Consider the following 16,506-nt stretch of genomic DNA (forward strand, 5'->3'; position numbering starts at 1 on the left):
TTCGGCCACTGAGCCCGCATGCTCGGCCGCCCACACCGGACAAACCTCCAGCGTGTGCTGCGCCGAGTCGTGCAGATGGCCGCAGTGGTGGCACTCCGCGGTGCGCTCCTTTCCTATCCTGCACAGGAACTCTCCGAAACAACCATGTCCGGAGAGCACCTGTGTCATCCGGTAGGTGATCCCTTCCTTCTTGACCCTGTCTATCCATTCGGGTAGACAGGGTCTTATGGCCTCGACGGTCCGTTTACCCGCAACGTTGGGGTCCTCAAGTGATCGCTGCCACTTGAGGACCATCGACCGTCGAGCCTGGTCCTTCGCTATGCGACGGTGCTTGCCGGTCACAACCACCCCCCCATTACAAAGCTCGCGGACCCTCCTGTACATAGATTGGTGCATTTGGGCCGCGAGCTCGAAGGGGGGCATCCCCGCAAGCACCGTCGCTGCCGCGTGGCTCACAGTTCGGTAGCCCCTGACCACCCTAATGGCCACCCGCCGCTGGAGTCTGCGAAGCAGGTCTTTCAAGCGGCGGGTGGCCAGAACGTCCTCGGCCCACACGGGGGCTCCATAGAGGGTTATCGACTGGACCACCGCGGCGTAAACTCGGCGAACTCTTCCGCCCGGTCCCCCGAGGTTCGGGAGCAGCTGGCTCAGAGCCATCGCCACCCCCTCCACTCTCGGGGCCAGACGGCGAAAGTGCTCGCCAGGTCGAGTCCAAGTGGAGTCCTAAGTACTTGATACTACTCCCCATCTGGACTCGAGCCTCACCTACTCGGATAAAGGTTGGAGGCGGCGGCCCGCGCGACCCCTTATGAAAGAAAACCGCCTCGATTTTCTGGGCCACCTCCAACCCCAGGACTCTTATGGAGCGCACCGCACACTCTAGGGCTACGTTTGCCCTGGCGGTCGCTTCCCCCCCAGGCCTCCCCTCCCTCTCATGTGATCCAATCTCGTTCAATCTCCTTTGGAGGCTCCTCGCATGCTCGATTGCTAGCTTGTGTTCTTCCTCAAGTTTAGCAATTGCCTTTCTTTGCCTCTTGGAAGCGTTCCTTGGCGGGACCACCATAACATTGCTAACAACCTTGGGGCCTCTTTTGGTCGCTGAGGTCTGGAAGGATCAACCTCCCTCCTGATCAGCCTCAGCCCTCCATTCCTTATCCTCCTTCTCTTCATCCCTACGGGAGATGGGGACCTCCCTACTTTCGGGTAGAGGCGAGGTGTCCATCTCCCAATCCCCCGCGAGGTTCTCCCCACTTATAGGTGGAAGCGAGAAGCTCGCGCGTCCCATCTCCTGGCCGCTCAAGGCTGCCTCACCCTTGGGTGAAGGCGCCGTTTTTTGTGGTCGCTTCCTCCTTTCCCTTCTTGGAAGAGGAGGTTCGCTTCCGCACAGCTCTGGGGTTGTTCTTTCAGAGCTGCCAAAAATCCCTCTAGCAGTAATATTATCGAGAGTTTCTTTCATCCTTCTATTTTCGTCAACTACCCTCTCATAGTCCCTCTCAACTATCCTCTCGTAGACGTTTGATTTCTCTAGACATTTCGTCCAGCCTACTATACATCTCCGATCCTTCAGCGCACGCGCTAGCCCTCTGCTCGAGTGTCACCAGTGCCCCGATCACACTCGCAGTTGTATCCTTCATCTGTTTCACAAAAATGCCCTTGAGGTTTTTCGAGCTGTCTGCCACAACATAGAAGCGCCTCATCTTGTCTAGGAGATCAGCTGTTATATCTCTTGTGGGAGCCATACTGTAGTGTTCAGCCGCCATTTCCTCCTTGTCCTTCCACTTTCTAGTGGATTTAGTCACAGGAGGGTTTAGGACGGAGCCTGACCCGTCAAGGAGCTCCATCATCATTGCTTCCTGTTCGGCCTGCCTAAGTTCTTCCCTCTTCTTTTGCATTTTAAGTTTCTCCCTATAAGCGCCAGTGGTCTCTGGACGCCCTTGTCTGCGTCTTATAGGGACAACCGCACCCGAGGCATCGGGCAGTGCCTCAACAGTCTCGGAGCTGTGGTATTCAGCGTCCGAGCCGCGCCCCAATTCAGGCATAGACACCACCGAGTCCAAGCTCTCATTTGAGCCTCTGAGGACAACATCTGCCCTCTTTCTTTCTTGAACGCTGATGACAACTCTAGCTCTCCTTTTTAGAGCTGGGTTCCTCGTAGCGGTCGCCTTCCATTCTGGCTCTGTTGGAGTCGCCGACACCAGAGTCTCCGTGGACTCCGTCGTGTCCATCCACTCCACTGCGCCATCGTCCTCCTCTTTCTTCTCCCCGTTCGTTAAATCGTTAGAGTTTGAGTTAAATTGTAAATCCATTTCTGTATTAATCCCATTGCCTGTGACAGCTCCGCCGACCAGGGTATACCCTCACCGACCGGGAGTGCCCCGAAACGTGACTGGCCACACTCCCAGCCGGGCCCCAAGTTCCCCCGAGGGGTCGGCATATGCCTCGGGCCGGGGGATGGACATCCCCGGCACAGGGCTCCGGCCCCTTACTCCCCCGTTGTTACGCCTCCACGGGCTTTCAGGGGTCCCCCGCCTCCTACCTCGGGGGCACTGTCACAGGTGGTGCCACCCAGGGAGCCCCATGGACGGTTGGGGCGAGGTCGCCGCTCCCCGGCCTCGCCTTACCCGCCACGGCAGCCAGCCGCCCCCTCACCGGACTTGCCGAATCTGGGGGGCTTGCGCCGTCCCGGTGGGTCCGCTTCGGAAGAGGAAACGGTCGCGGGGTCCCACTGAGTACTCAATCTCTCGCCGCCGGGCCCGCCTCGGAATACGTCCGAGCGGCCCCGGCGGGCGGACCGCCTCCATACCCTCAGAGAGGTATCTTGGCGGACCGAACCTCCGCCGCTGGACCCGGGCTCGAAATATGTTCGAATGGCTCCAGCGGCCAGGCCGGCAGACCCGGTCTCGGATTACCTCCGAGTGGCCCTGCCGACCTCCTACACCCCGGCCCAGCGATCCCGTCCGGCATGGGTGGCGCTACCGGCATGGCATCGCTAGGCAACTGCGGGACGCTGAATCCTCCCGCCGCCAGAGGGGGACGTCCGATGACTCGGGCGACACCTCCAGCGCAGAGAGGACCAGCCACCGCATCCCTCCCACTGGGAATCCAGAGCCTCCATGCCAGGACGCACGCCCTGAAAAGGGCGCCGCCCCCAGACACAAGGACCCCTTCATCCCCTCCCCCCACACCCTTACCGGGAGCACCCGGCACACACCCCTGCACGGTGGGGAGGTTAGAAAACCTCCCCTATCGGCTCCGTGCAGCCGGGATTTGTAGTCTCCTTCCCCTACCGACATTGGGTCTCAATGACCCTTTGGAGACTGAACTGTTCCCTGGGCAAAGCCGGGTGCCCTGGTACGCTCTTAGCGAGTGATCCTCCCCGCCGACCCTCCCGAGGGTTGGACCCTCGGTACTGTCACAGCGGATCGTAGGATCACCCGAGCCCCTCCACCACGACAAGGTGGCGTACCCCGGAGGGGACAACCAGTGGACCTGGAGCTATTCGCTAAGGAACAGCAAAAAGACGAGGAACTGCAAAAGCTACGAGACGACACCAGTAAAATCAAGCTAACGCAGATGCCAATCCCAGGATCATTGGAGACTGTGTTGTGATACGAGTACCTTACTACCGAGACCATACGTACTACCTAGTCTACGGAAACAGGCATTTCAATCACTGCACGGATTAGCGCATCCTGGCACAAAGGCCAGCGCTAAATTAGTCAAGCAGCGATACGTATGGCCAAACATGCAGCGAGACTGCATACTTTGGGCCAAAGCGTGCATCCAGTGTCAAAGGGCCAAAATAACACGACATAACAAAACGCCGATAGGATCTTTCATACAACCAACACAACGCTTTCGACACATCCATGCGGACATCGTAGGACCATTACCCATGTCAGAGAACTATCGCTACTGCCTCACAATGGTAGACAGGTTCACTCGATGGGCAGAGGCTATTCCAATCCCCGATATCATGGCAGAGACCAATAGCCGAGGGAGTCTTCACGGGATGGATAGCCCGCATTGGGATTCCAGCACACATAACCACCGATCAAGGACGGCAATTCGAGTCAGACCTCTTCCGCAGCCTGACAAAACTGACTGGAATAAAGCACATCAGAACAAACGCATATCACCCAGAGGCAAATGGCATGGTGGAAAGATTCCATCGACAACTTAAAGCAGCTATCAAAGCCCATGAGACGGAGGCATGGACGCAGGTGTTGCCAGTTATCCTGCTTGGAATAAGGGCAACCTTCAAGGAGGACATTAACGCCACGCCATCCGAGATGGTTTATGGAGAATCGATCCGGCTACCCGGACAATTCCTGCAAGAACCTAAAACGACAAGTCAGAGGGACGATCACGATTTCCTACACAGATTACGGACAACAATGGAGCGACTACGACCCACATGGAAGCGGCATGGACAAAGATCAACGTTTATATTCAAAGACATGAACACAACACCGCAAGTCTTTGTAAGACACGACGCTCCCAGCGGAACACTCCATCCTCCATACGATGGACCATACGATGTCCTAGGAAGAGGGGAGAAAACCTTCAAATTGCGAGTCAAAGGAAAGGCTGTACACGTGTCAATAGATAGACTTAAGCCTGCCTACATAATTAACGACAATGATGCAAGTCAAGCAAAAATTGACACGGAAGAGACGACCCAGCGTACAACAAAGTCTGGGCGAACCAGCAGGCAGTCGGTGCGATTTGCACCCAGTTAAACGGAAGGGGCCTTACCACTACCAGGGGGGTCCTGTGGCGGCTAGCGCCTACCACACACTAGCGTCTGCCGCACGGCAAACAGTACACGCGCTACGCGAACTGCGGTGCGCGGAAGGAGGAGGTTCTCTCGCGTGAATAGCGGGTCTAACACCAGATGGCCAAAGAGTCGAACCGTTTTCCCGTAAGAGGAATGAGGCCAGCCACGACATATAAGACCGGCCGAAAGCACGGAGCGTCGAGTTCAGCTCAGCAGTCGAACGATACAGCAAGCCTTAGACTCCGAGTACGATACTTCTTTTTGGCATCGAGCCTCAGCGCTCACCATACCTAGGCGACAGTCTCGAATCCCACGGCCTGTATTAACGCCCCGATCATCCGGGCCTAATATCCGGCCGTGTACAGAGGAGGCGCCTTTTCGTAAGCGAGTGGGCTTCCAACTACTCCAGTGGAGGCTAGTGCCGATCTCGCTGGAGGAACCTCGGCTGACTAGACCACCACGCTACCTGCTCGAAACGTGGAACGTCAGAGTTTGCCGCTACACATCGCCTACTGGACCCTGGAGTCTGCCCAGACTCTTGTCTCCGCTTCCATCATCGCCAAGGACAAGAGCCAATAAGGAGACGCAGACGGTAGCAACAGCACGGGTCCACAGGGGCGTACAGGCGAACACCGTCACCCGTACCGACCAGGGTACCCAGTCTGACAGCGACTGGGAAACTCCCACGCAGACCAAGGGGACGCAAACGGAGGCGCCAGCGGAAGAGAATAACAACCCTCTCGGGCCGCTTCGTTATACAAAGACATATCCGCGAATCTCATATAGAGAGAAAATTCGCTAATTAGGCCACACGGCCCTTTTCAGGGCTACATTATACATATTGTAAATAATGAAATAGAATAAAACTCTGTACATTGTCTGCATACGAGTGAGTACTTCAGCATCGTCCTTATCTCCTGCGAATATCAGCGAACAATAAGCGCAATTATACAACACGCAACCCACATATATATATATATATATATATATATATATATACAGGGTGTTAAAAAAGTATCGCATACGCTCAGTGCCATCCGATAGAGAAGGAGAATTTAAGAAAAAATGTCTAATACTATTTTTCGATCCCATGAATAATTTCGCCGCAATTAATTATTGTAATCAGTTAATCAGCGCTGAGCTACAAGAGGAAGCCAGGGGTGAAGCGCGCGAAGTCTGCGGCGCGACGGCTACCGCGCTCATACCATGCTCTCGTACCGAGCGGAGGGAAAGTGCTTGCGATCTATTTATTTATTTTACTCACCTTCTTTTTGATAAGAGTAACAAAATAATTTACAGGAACAATCATCACGTAAAAATTCGCGTGATTCTAATATATCACGATACAGACTTTGTTAATTTAATGAAAGAATTTATTTTTAATAAGTAAGAAGCGAAAATTAATCCTCTTTAACTCATTTTTTAAAATGTTAACTGAAATACGGCCGTAACGAGAAAAATTTTTTTGTAAACAGTTAAGCGCTTTTCGCGTTTTGTTCGAGTGTGTTGGTCTCATCAAAATTATCTTAACAGTTTTTTAATTTAAAATAAAATGTGGCTGCAGCGAGATAGTTGAATTATTAGTAACATCAATTTACTTTTTATAATGTCTGGTCGCGCTTAAAAAACTTGCACGATTTGAATATTAAAAGTACATTTTATGAAAAATTATTTGCCCATTTTTAATATTTGAAATAAAGAAAATACTTTTGTATTTCGACAGCCTAAAAGTAAGTACAAAATTAAAATACATTAATTACAACGCGCGCGGAAGAAAACGTTTTTACACGAAAAGTTGCTCGTCTTTTTTGCGACGTTAAACTTATTAAATTGTACTTGGATATTTTTTTAATTGGCCGTGTTGGCATAGCAACCATTTGTTTATCTTTATGTAATGACTAAAAGAATTGCTTTTAAACAAAAGAAAATGCTTTATTTGTCATTCTTGTTTGTCATTTTGTGCATGAAACATCATAAATCATGCCATATTTTATAGAAGATTATTTTAATATGATTCGTTTGTATTTTGCAAACGAGGAAAATTCAGCGGCTAGGGAATATCAGCGGATATATCCAAACATGCGACATCCAGACGTGAATGTGATCCGTGGTGCAGTGAGACGTTTACGTGAAACTGGCAATGTTATGCCTGTACAATTTGAAGGACGTCCTTGTAATGTGAGAAATCCGGAAGTGGAAGAAGATGTGATAGCGCGAGTCGAAGCCGATCCTCGAACAAGTACTAGAATGGTCGGGAGAGAAATGGGGATTTCGCACGTCCGTGTGCATAAAATTTTAAAAGAAAATGAAATCCATCCATATCATTTTATTCGAATGCAGCAATTGCTTCCTCGTGACCATCCTCCACGTCGAAGGTTTGCCCGGAATTATTTAGAGGCAGTGAGAGAGAATCCATTATTTCCTCGTCGTATACTATGGACTGACGAATGCACTTTTACGCAAGATGGAATATTTAACTCTCATAATTATCATTATTATAGTTTTGAAAATCCTTTTTTGACGTGGGATAATAAATCTCAGTATCGATTTAAAGTCAATGTTTGGGCTGGCTTGATCGATGATGAGTTGGTAAATAACTTTTACATAAAATATTTTAATAAATTTCAAGTTTTTAATAGCAGGTAGTGTTTAAAAATAATGTAAGTTATTTAAATACGATAAACTGCCAAATTTGCGAAAAAAAATCTAGAAAACTTATTAATGGTTCAGTTTTGAAGAAGGGCTTCTAGGACTTCTTGAAATTTATAACAAAATATGTTTTTACATTTTGCATTCTTTCGGCCTTTCCCCTGTGATTGAAGTTTCACGCATTTATTTTTGGTTCAATTTTTAGCTTTTTTATTTAGAAAACTATTTTAGTATTTTCTTACGTTCGATTTTCTTACTTCTGCTTTCTTCAATACCAAAAACCAAAAACTTCTATGAAGTAATAATATGTATTTATGTGCATTTATTTATGACGAACTTCAAATAATTATCTTTAGATTGGACCAGTATTCTTGCCGGAGAGATTAAACGGTCTAAATTATCTGGAATTTTTGCGCGATGAGTTGCCAAATTTACTTTTTCCTCCCGCTGCTATCGATATGCCGCTATTTCGACGTAACATCATTTTTATGCATGATGGATGTCCAGCACACCAATGCAGGTTACAATTATTATAAATTATTAAACATATTTGGAAACATAATTTATTTTAATAAAAATTTTTTTGTCTCAATTAAATAATAAATTAATGTCAAGTTTAAATTTTTTTAGTACAACTTATAAAGAATTTACAACTATTAGTATTACTTTGCAATATGTTTTTTGTATCATAAAATACTAGCTTCTGAGAGCTTCTAAACTTATGATTTTTAATAAACACATGATGCTTTGATATTATTTCAATGTATTTTCGCAACTTTTGATTTTAAAGAAATTTTATTTTATACAGATAGATATTATTTTTTTTCGTAGACGAAAATTATGTTTAATTATTATTACTTACTTGCTTGAAAATTTTTTTAATTTGTATCTTAACAGAAAATCTGTATGATAAAAATATCAGCAGTACGCTCAATTTTTAGAAATTATACCTTTTACAGATCTACATGCGTTAAATATTAAAAGAATATCAATATCGATGAATGTTGAAACATAGTTTTCTATAAAATTGAGTAAAAATAAATAGGAATTTTATAACATATTCTATCATTGTTTTAATTATTTAATTTTAATTATTTAATTAATTATGTTATTGTTTTAACTAACAGCACCTGTCCGTCAATATTTAAATATTACATATGGTGATAATTGGATGGGTCGTGGAGCACATTTTTGGCAATGGCCACCAAGATCACCAGATTATAATCCTTGTGACTTTTTCTTGTGGGGTGCACAGAAAGAGAGAATTTATTTTAACCGTATAGAAACGCAGGACGAATTGGAGGAGCAAATTGAAATAGCGTTTGCTACCATACAGCGGCAGCACATACGAAATGCCACAGGAAGTGTTGCGTACAGGGCAAATAAATGTTTGGAAGCTAATGGTGGTCACTTTCAGCATTTAATGTAAGAAAAAGTAAATACTTTATCACTATTTAATAAATAAATTTATTTTCTTTATTTTGTCATTTAAAACCTTGATAACATTGCATGCACTGATACAACTTTTTATTAAGTAAGAAAAAAAATTGCAGCAAACATACTGGCATCTTGCTAATAAATAAAGTAAGTTTGTTTTATGTGTAAAAGTTCTGTGATTATGTAATTGTTTATTTGTAAATTTCTATCTGTTATATCGTTTTTTTTTGTTTAGCGCATAAACTAAATGATTTTTCAAATAAGCACCTAGCTAACAGTTTGATAATTTTCGCAAGCGATTTTTTAGGTAAAGTCTGCTTAGTCTTCTAAAATAATTATTAATATTAATTAAATTATCTTGCCTTCTTACTTATTAAAAATAAATTCTTTCATTAAATTAACAAAGTCTGTATCGTGATATAATCACGCAAATTTTTACGTGATGATTGTTCCTGTAAATTATTTTGTTAGTCTTATCAAAAAGAAGGTGAGTAAAATAAATAAATAGATCGCAAGCACTTTCCCTCCGCTCGGTACGAGAGCATGGTATGAGCGCGGTAGCCGTCGCGCCGCAGACTTCGCGCGCTTCACCCCTGGCTTCCTCTTGTAGCTCCGCGCTGATTAACTGATTACAATAATTAATTGCGGCGAAATTATTCATGGGATCGAAAAATAGTATTAGACATTTTTTCTTAAATTCTCCTTCTCTATCGGATGGCACTGAGCGTATGCGATACTTTTTTAACACCCTGTATATATACAGGGTGATTCTGAACAAACATTTATCTTTAAAATAAATCAAATTCTTGAATGAATTCTAAGACGATTTTTCCTCTTGCAAAATTTTGTACGGAGCTTAGTTTTTAAAGTATAAAAGAAAATAGTTAACTAATTACGGAACTAGTACAAGAGGTAGGCAGGGACGGCGTGATATAGGCGATTACGGGGAGCGCTCGCCGCGATCAACTGATTGCTATACGCGATGAGTGTAACAATCAGTGTGTGTGTGTGTGTATGTGCGCGCGCGCGCATGCACATTCTCATTCGTAATTATTCTCGTTTGATTATTAAGTATTCTGTCTTACTGTGAACGTTAAAATCTGTCGAATCCTTAATTTTCGTAAAGCCTCCTAAAATTTAATTATAACACCTTTTCTACTGACTCTGCCCCTCTACCGTTAGGCGAGCTAGTCGGCTCGCGGCGAAAAAGGCAAACGTTTGTCGCGAAATTTTCGGTTTGCGAATTGATACGTGAAAGACCGTGTCTGACGCCCACTTTCGAGATCTTGATACGGCCTTCGCTTCGCCGCAGCTCGCGCGGAACATCATCCATCCCTGTTCCTCCGTGAGCGCGAGTATTCTTTTCCTTCTTTTTTTTACGAGATTCTTGAAGCATTTTATGAAAATCCTGGAATTAGCGTGCGTCGTGTGCCACACGAATTTGGATTTTCGCTTCTACTCACGCAGATTGGTCGATCTTCTTTAATTAATTTTTCTTAAATTATTGCGAATATCGCAAAACAGTAGGGGTCCTTCCTTCTTAATTTGAGCCAATCTACCTTTACACTTTGGGAGTGCGAAAAATTTTCAGACACCCTGTATAATAATGTGGATTGAAAATTTATAGTAAAACATTCTTTACATATAAATTTGGATCATGGTACAATGAAAAAAGTGAATAAACTTCTGATGAATTCATGATAGAACGTTATTATGTACCTCAAGTTACAGATTGCATTATCTACTATGCAACAGTATATTTATGTTAGTGCTGTCACTTACTTGCAACTTTCGGCCGGATTTCTTAGCTCACGCCTACCACTCTCCTCTTACCGCGCGCGCCTTAGCAATCGCGCAGCCGGACGCTAGTAACTAAAGAGCGCAGCGGTAACCTCAGGCACGTGCGCGTCACAAATGTAATGTGGCAATCTAATAACAAAAAATTATATAAAAAATAATATATAAAAAATTATATAAATAAATTATATAAATAATAATAATAAAATTATGTAAAAAATAAAATATAAAAAATTACATAAATAAATTATATAAATAATAATAATAAAATTTTATAAAATATAATATATAAAAAATTAGATAAATAACATAATAAGAGGACAATAGGTTTCCACATCACCCATGAGGTATTATTGTTGATGTGTTTTTTTTTAAGTGGTTTCCCCAGTAAGCCTATTTCCTCTCCCGACGGTGCGCCACCTTGCCGTGGTGGGAGAGCTCCCACTCCTTTGGGAGTGGGTCTAAGAGCGCACCATTGCACGTATGAGTGGGTGACGGATGGATGAGTGTGGAGCAGGGGTGCGTGGATATTTCTCGGAGACTAACCAAGGGGGGAGTAGTAGCCCCCCGACTGGGGGGAGCGCATGAAATCAGTACCTGGGCCTCTGACCTAGTAATAAGGGAGAATGTAAGTCCACAACAGTGGCAAGGTTCCCGTGAACGGCCATGCACACTAGTGGGAAAACCGCTCCGCGTTTCTCCGATTGGAGCCTAGCTGGGAGTTGATGCGCGCCTCCTTGTGACACCCCCCAGTATGGGGGGAAGGAATGGCTCCCTCACCCCATACCTTGCTAGTGGGGACATATCCTGGCACCCTCTAGCCTGGGGTCGGGGGGAGCGACCGTTTGGATCGGCACGCCTTCCTTCCCTGGGGTGAGGTTAAACCTTTAGCATCAGCATGGACCCGGCCCTCTCCGGGAACCGTTTTCTGTAGAGTCATTGGAAGGGGTAGGTCTGGCCAGCCGAAAGCAGCTTCTCTGTTTCCCTTCCCATAAATAGGGCAAATTTTTCACCGGGGAAGGAGCCCCACCGCGGTGGGGCTGCCATGATGGCCGAACCGGATTTATTTGCAGGTCTACAACATGGAAGACTTACACTCTATTTTTGGATTGGGGGGAACTGGGAGGTGGTTTCACCACCGGCGAAGGGGGTCAGAGGCGTTGCCTTCGACCCGAAGGTAACGACATACCTGGATGTTCCAGGTATGAAGAAAACGAGGGCCACCAAAGGCATTCCACAGGCAGTGGTCAACGAAGTGGTGCGTGGAAGCGAGGAGGAAGCCATTTTTCGGCGAAGCAGCCTGACAATGCGTTCCCCCACGAACATCGGAGCAAGGCCTAAAAAACTGGAGACGTCGGCTGTGCTTCCGGACGTCCCGAAGGCAGATAGCCTTCCGGACGTCGGGAGTCTGCAGCCGGTGGTCCGGCTGGATAGGCTGGAGGTGTCGCATGAAGACCAGGTTAGGAGCAGACGGGCGTCCACACCATTGGATGTTTCCGAGCAGCGGTGGACTCCGTTATCTCCGTGGAGGGGACCACGCTGATCTGCGAGGAGGGGAAGACGAGCGAGGCATCCTCGACCATCTTTGTCCCTTTCAAAGCGGTGAAAAGAGGCAGGGGCATCTCCTCCGATTCGGCCCCCTCAGCCCCCATTACGGAGGACGAGGGCTACGTTACAGCAACGGAGGAGAAACAGAGGAAGAAGAGACCGGTCAGGCCAAGGACCACAAATATAATAGACGTGATCCGGGAGAGAGAGAGAGAGAGAAGAAAATAAAAGGAGAGAGCGCGAGGAATGGGAGGAGAGGAGGATGCCCGATCCTAACCTCGTAATCCCCCCGGCTGCGAACCTGCCGAACATCGAGGATGTGATGGAGGAGTTGGAGTATCAGCCAACTTCGGACATCACATCCGAGGTGATGCAGGTGGTACGCACCTTAGAGAAGGTGGCCACAACGGCCAAGAACTTGAAGGGCACCTATGTTAGAGTCCTCAGGATGGCGGCCCTCAAGGTCCATGCAGGCGTGAACCTATTGGCGCACAGACTCCAGGAGGGAAGCAGCAGAGACGCGGACGAGGTTATGGCAGGCCTCAGGAGGAAGATTAGGGGCCTGCAATTGGAGAAGGAGAAAATGGAGAGGTAGTTAGAACAGGCGTCCTTCTCCAGAAAAGAAGGCGAAAAGGTGAAAAGGGAGAACGAGGAGCTAAGGAGGAAGATGAGGAGCCTGGAGGATGAGCTTCAGGAGGTAAAGAAGAGATGTATCGGGGAGATGGATCGGGGGGTCGGGCTGGCAGTGGGGGAGGACAGAACATCCCCTCGCCCGCACGCCCCCTCCCCTCTTGCCCCCTTTGTCCTTGCCCCCACCTGCGACGGTGGGGGGGCGCGGGCGTCTCCTGCCAAGAGCGGGTCAGCCCGCGCACCCCTCCCCTCGGGGTGGGGTGGCGGGTGGGTTTGAGACGTTATTCCCTCCTCCAACAAATGGAGGGAGTAATAAGCCGGATCGTCGGGAAGGTGGTGGGGAGACTCAGCATTCGGGGATCGTGGGGATCTTTGGTCCCCCCACCGACCCATGTCGCTGATCCTCCCACTGTCATGGAGTTTGATTCTCTCCCGGCGCCCGAGGCCCCTATGCCGGGGACCTCGGGCGCCGAGAGGGCGCCAAAAAAGAAGAAGAAAGTGGCTGCATCCCTTGCCTCATTCGCAGACGGGATGCAACCGAGTGAGCGGAAACAATCCCATGAAGAGAGAGAGAAAGAGAAGGAGTCAGAAAGGAGGGCCGAGGAACCAACATGGGCCACATTGGGAAGGGGGGGAAGGGGACCAGGGAAAACACTGCCCCCGCCCTCTCCCCGCCAGCCACCGGCCCCTGCAGCTAGGAGGCCGGAGACTCGTAGGGGTGGCGGTGGCGGAGGGAATCCTCCCCCATTAAGGGGAGGGAGGGCCCCCTCCACTGCCGCAATAACCATCACAGCTCCGGAAGGGTCCTACGCAGATGTAATGCGTAGGACCAAACAGAATATAGGTTCGGAGAAGCTGAAGAACCTGGGAATCGAGGACATGCACACCCGTCGCGGGATGACGGGGGCGTATGTTCTTGAAATTCCAGGCAACGGGAAGGAGGACAGGGAGTCCAAGGCGGAGGCCCTTGCCGCGGAGATGCGGCGGGTCTTCGCCGAGGACTCCTCGGTGAGGATTTCTAAGTCGACTGCGGTAGTCCGGGTCAGGGACCTGGACGGGGCCGTGACCGCGGACGAAGTGGTGGCTGCATCGCAGAACGAGGAGTGGTCAACCCGAGCGAGATAAGGGCGACCGTCTCTAGGCCCGCCAACGGCATGGGGGTGGCTTGGGTCCGCTGCGCAGTCACGGCGGCCGATGACCTGGCCAAAGCCGGTCGCATCAGGGTCGGGTGGTCGACAGTTAAAGTGGAATAGACGACGGCACGTCCCTCCTACTGCTTCGAATGTTCGAGGATGGGGCATGTCGCCATCAGGTGTAGCAGACAGGAGGACAGGTTGCGCGCCTGTTATAGATGTGGTGTAGTCAGTCATACAGCTTCGGCATGCCAGGCGACTCCCCGCTGCTTGCATTGCACCGAAGCAGGCAGAAAGTTGGACTACAGGATGGACGGAGCGGGCTGCAACATTGCAGCGGGACGCATCCCCCCCTCCCATCACGCCACGGCGGAACAGGACGGCGAAATCAAATGCGCCCAAAGAGGTGGGCGCAGAGAGATTGGAGGTGGAGGTGCAGCAGCAGCCACAGCAGAACTCCTCACCCAAGGAGCAAAGACCCCCGAGGGAGAAGCCCCCGAGGAAGGAAGCAGTGGAGGAGGAGAGGACGCAGGATGGACGGGGGTAAGTACAAGCCCTCTATCATCCTGCTGGCCAACCTCAACCACGCCCATCATGCGCAGGACCTTTTCCTGCACACAATGGCGGAGCATGGTTGCGGATTGGGACTCGTGGCGAAGCCGTATGCGGTCCCCCCGACCACCCATCCTGGTTCCCGGGCGGGGGCTTGGGGCGGACCGCACCGCTGGTGGCCATCGTGCGGGGTGCGATGAAAAGTCGCCCTGCATGATGGGGGCCAGCGGTAGATGTTTTGCGACGGTTAGGTGGGGGATCACCTGCGTTGTGGGGATATACACCCCTCCGTCGCTGAGCCTGGCCCAATTTGAGGCCGAGCTCGGCGAAATGGAGGAGGTGGTGAGGAGTAGCCTCCCCGGGACGGTCTTCGTGGGCGACTTCAACGCCAAATCGACGAGTTGGGATTGCTCGGCCGGGGACCGGCGCGGGGAGGCGCTGTTGGACTGAGCAAGGTCACTGGGACTGACTCTGCTCAATGAAGGGACCGTGTCCACGTGCGTGAGGCCGCAGGGGGAGTCCATCGTCGATTTGACGTGGGCCTCCTCTAGGACCCTGCGCATGGTGGGAGGCTGGAGGGTGGCCGCTGAGCTCGAGACCCTGTCCGATCACAGGTACATCGTGCTCAGTCTGGCTGCCCATCGGCCATTCACCGGGACACACATGGAGGAGGAACGCAGGTGGTCCCTCAGGAAACTGAACCCGGACCTCCTGATGGCCTCGATGCATGTCTCGCTGTGGGTGTGACAGGGCCCAATCCTGGGAGGAAGTGGGTGTAGAGGAGGTGGCATTGAGGCTTCGCAAAGCTCATTGGGGAGCTTGCGACGCCTCGATGCCAAGGGTAAGGAGGGGATGCGGGAGGAGGTCGGCGTACTGGTGGACCGAGGAGATCGCGAAACTCCGCGAGGCCTTGGTCCAAGCCAGGCGCCGACTTCAAAGGTGTCTGCTTCGGAGAAACAGGAACGAGGCGTGCATTGAGCAGGCGCGGAGGGAGTACCGGGAGGCCCGGTGCTCCCTCAGCGCCGTCATCGGGAGGTCTAAGACCAGGGCCTGGGAGGAACTCATCATCCCTGAATGAGGATCCGTGGGGGCGCCCGTATAGAATGGTACTCAAGAAGTTGAGGCCGCGGGCGCTTCCGACCATGGAATACCTGGACCCTGGTTTCCTCGTGGAGGTGGTTGAGACCCTCTTCCCCGGGGGGAGCGGGGGACGCGACCACCTTCCCCCTCTCGGGAGAGGTGCCCGAGTGGAGGGAGGATTGGGAGGTGACAGCGGCGGAGATGAGGGATGCTGTCTGGAAAATGAAGCCGAATAAGGCTCCTGGTCCGGACCGCATCCCGGGGAAAGTCTGGGCCCTGGTCATGGGTGATGTCGGGAGGCCCCTGAGGTCTCTTTACGCGATACCTCAGGGAAGGGGTCTTTCCTTTCCCCTGGAAGGAGGCGAGATTAGTTCTCCTTCCAAAGGGGGGAAGGGACCCCACGGAGCCATCGGCTTACCGACTTCTCTGCCTGTTGGATGAGGTCGGTAAGCTGATGAAAAGAATAGTGGTAGGGCGGCTCGCTGAGCACCTACGCGAGAATGCGGGGCTTAGTGAGTGGCAGTTTGGGTTCCGGGCCGGTCGACCATCGACGCGATCGATGATCTGCGGGCCTGCGCGAAACGATTATTATCCAAGACGGGGGGGTGGCGCTGGCTGTGTCCTTGGACAAAGTCAACTTTAATACCCTCCCGTGGGATAAAATTGGGGCGGGTGTCCGGCCACATGGGGTCCCATACTATCTGACTAGGGCAGTCCAGGACTATTTTAAGGGCAGGGAAATTGTTTTCCGCGACGCGGAGGGTGCGGTTAGGAGGAGGCCGATTCGTCGTGGGGTTCCGCAGGGGTCCGTCTTGAGTCCGCTATTGTGGAACCTCGCGTATGATGAGGTCCTGGGGAGGGTTCTTCCCCCCCGGCTGCCACGTCAGCTGTTATGCAGAT

The sequence above is a fragment of the Camponotus vicinus genome, unplaced genomic scaffold (genome assembly GCF_025532165.1).
Source record: "Camponotus vicinus isolate PSW18456_S1 unplaced genomic scaffold, iyCamVici1.0 SCAF_12, whole genome shotgun sequence".
Lineage (NCBI taxonomy): Eukaryota > Metazoa > Arthropoda > Insecta > Hymenoptera > Formicidae > Camponotus > Camponotus vicinus.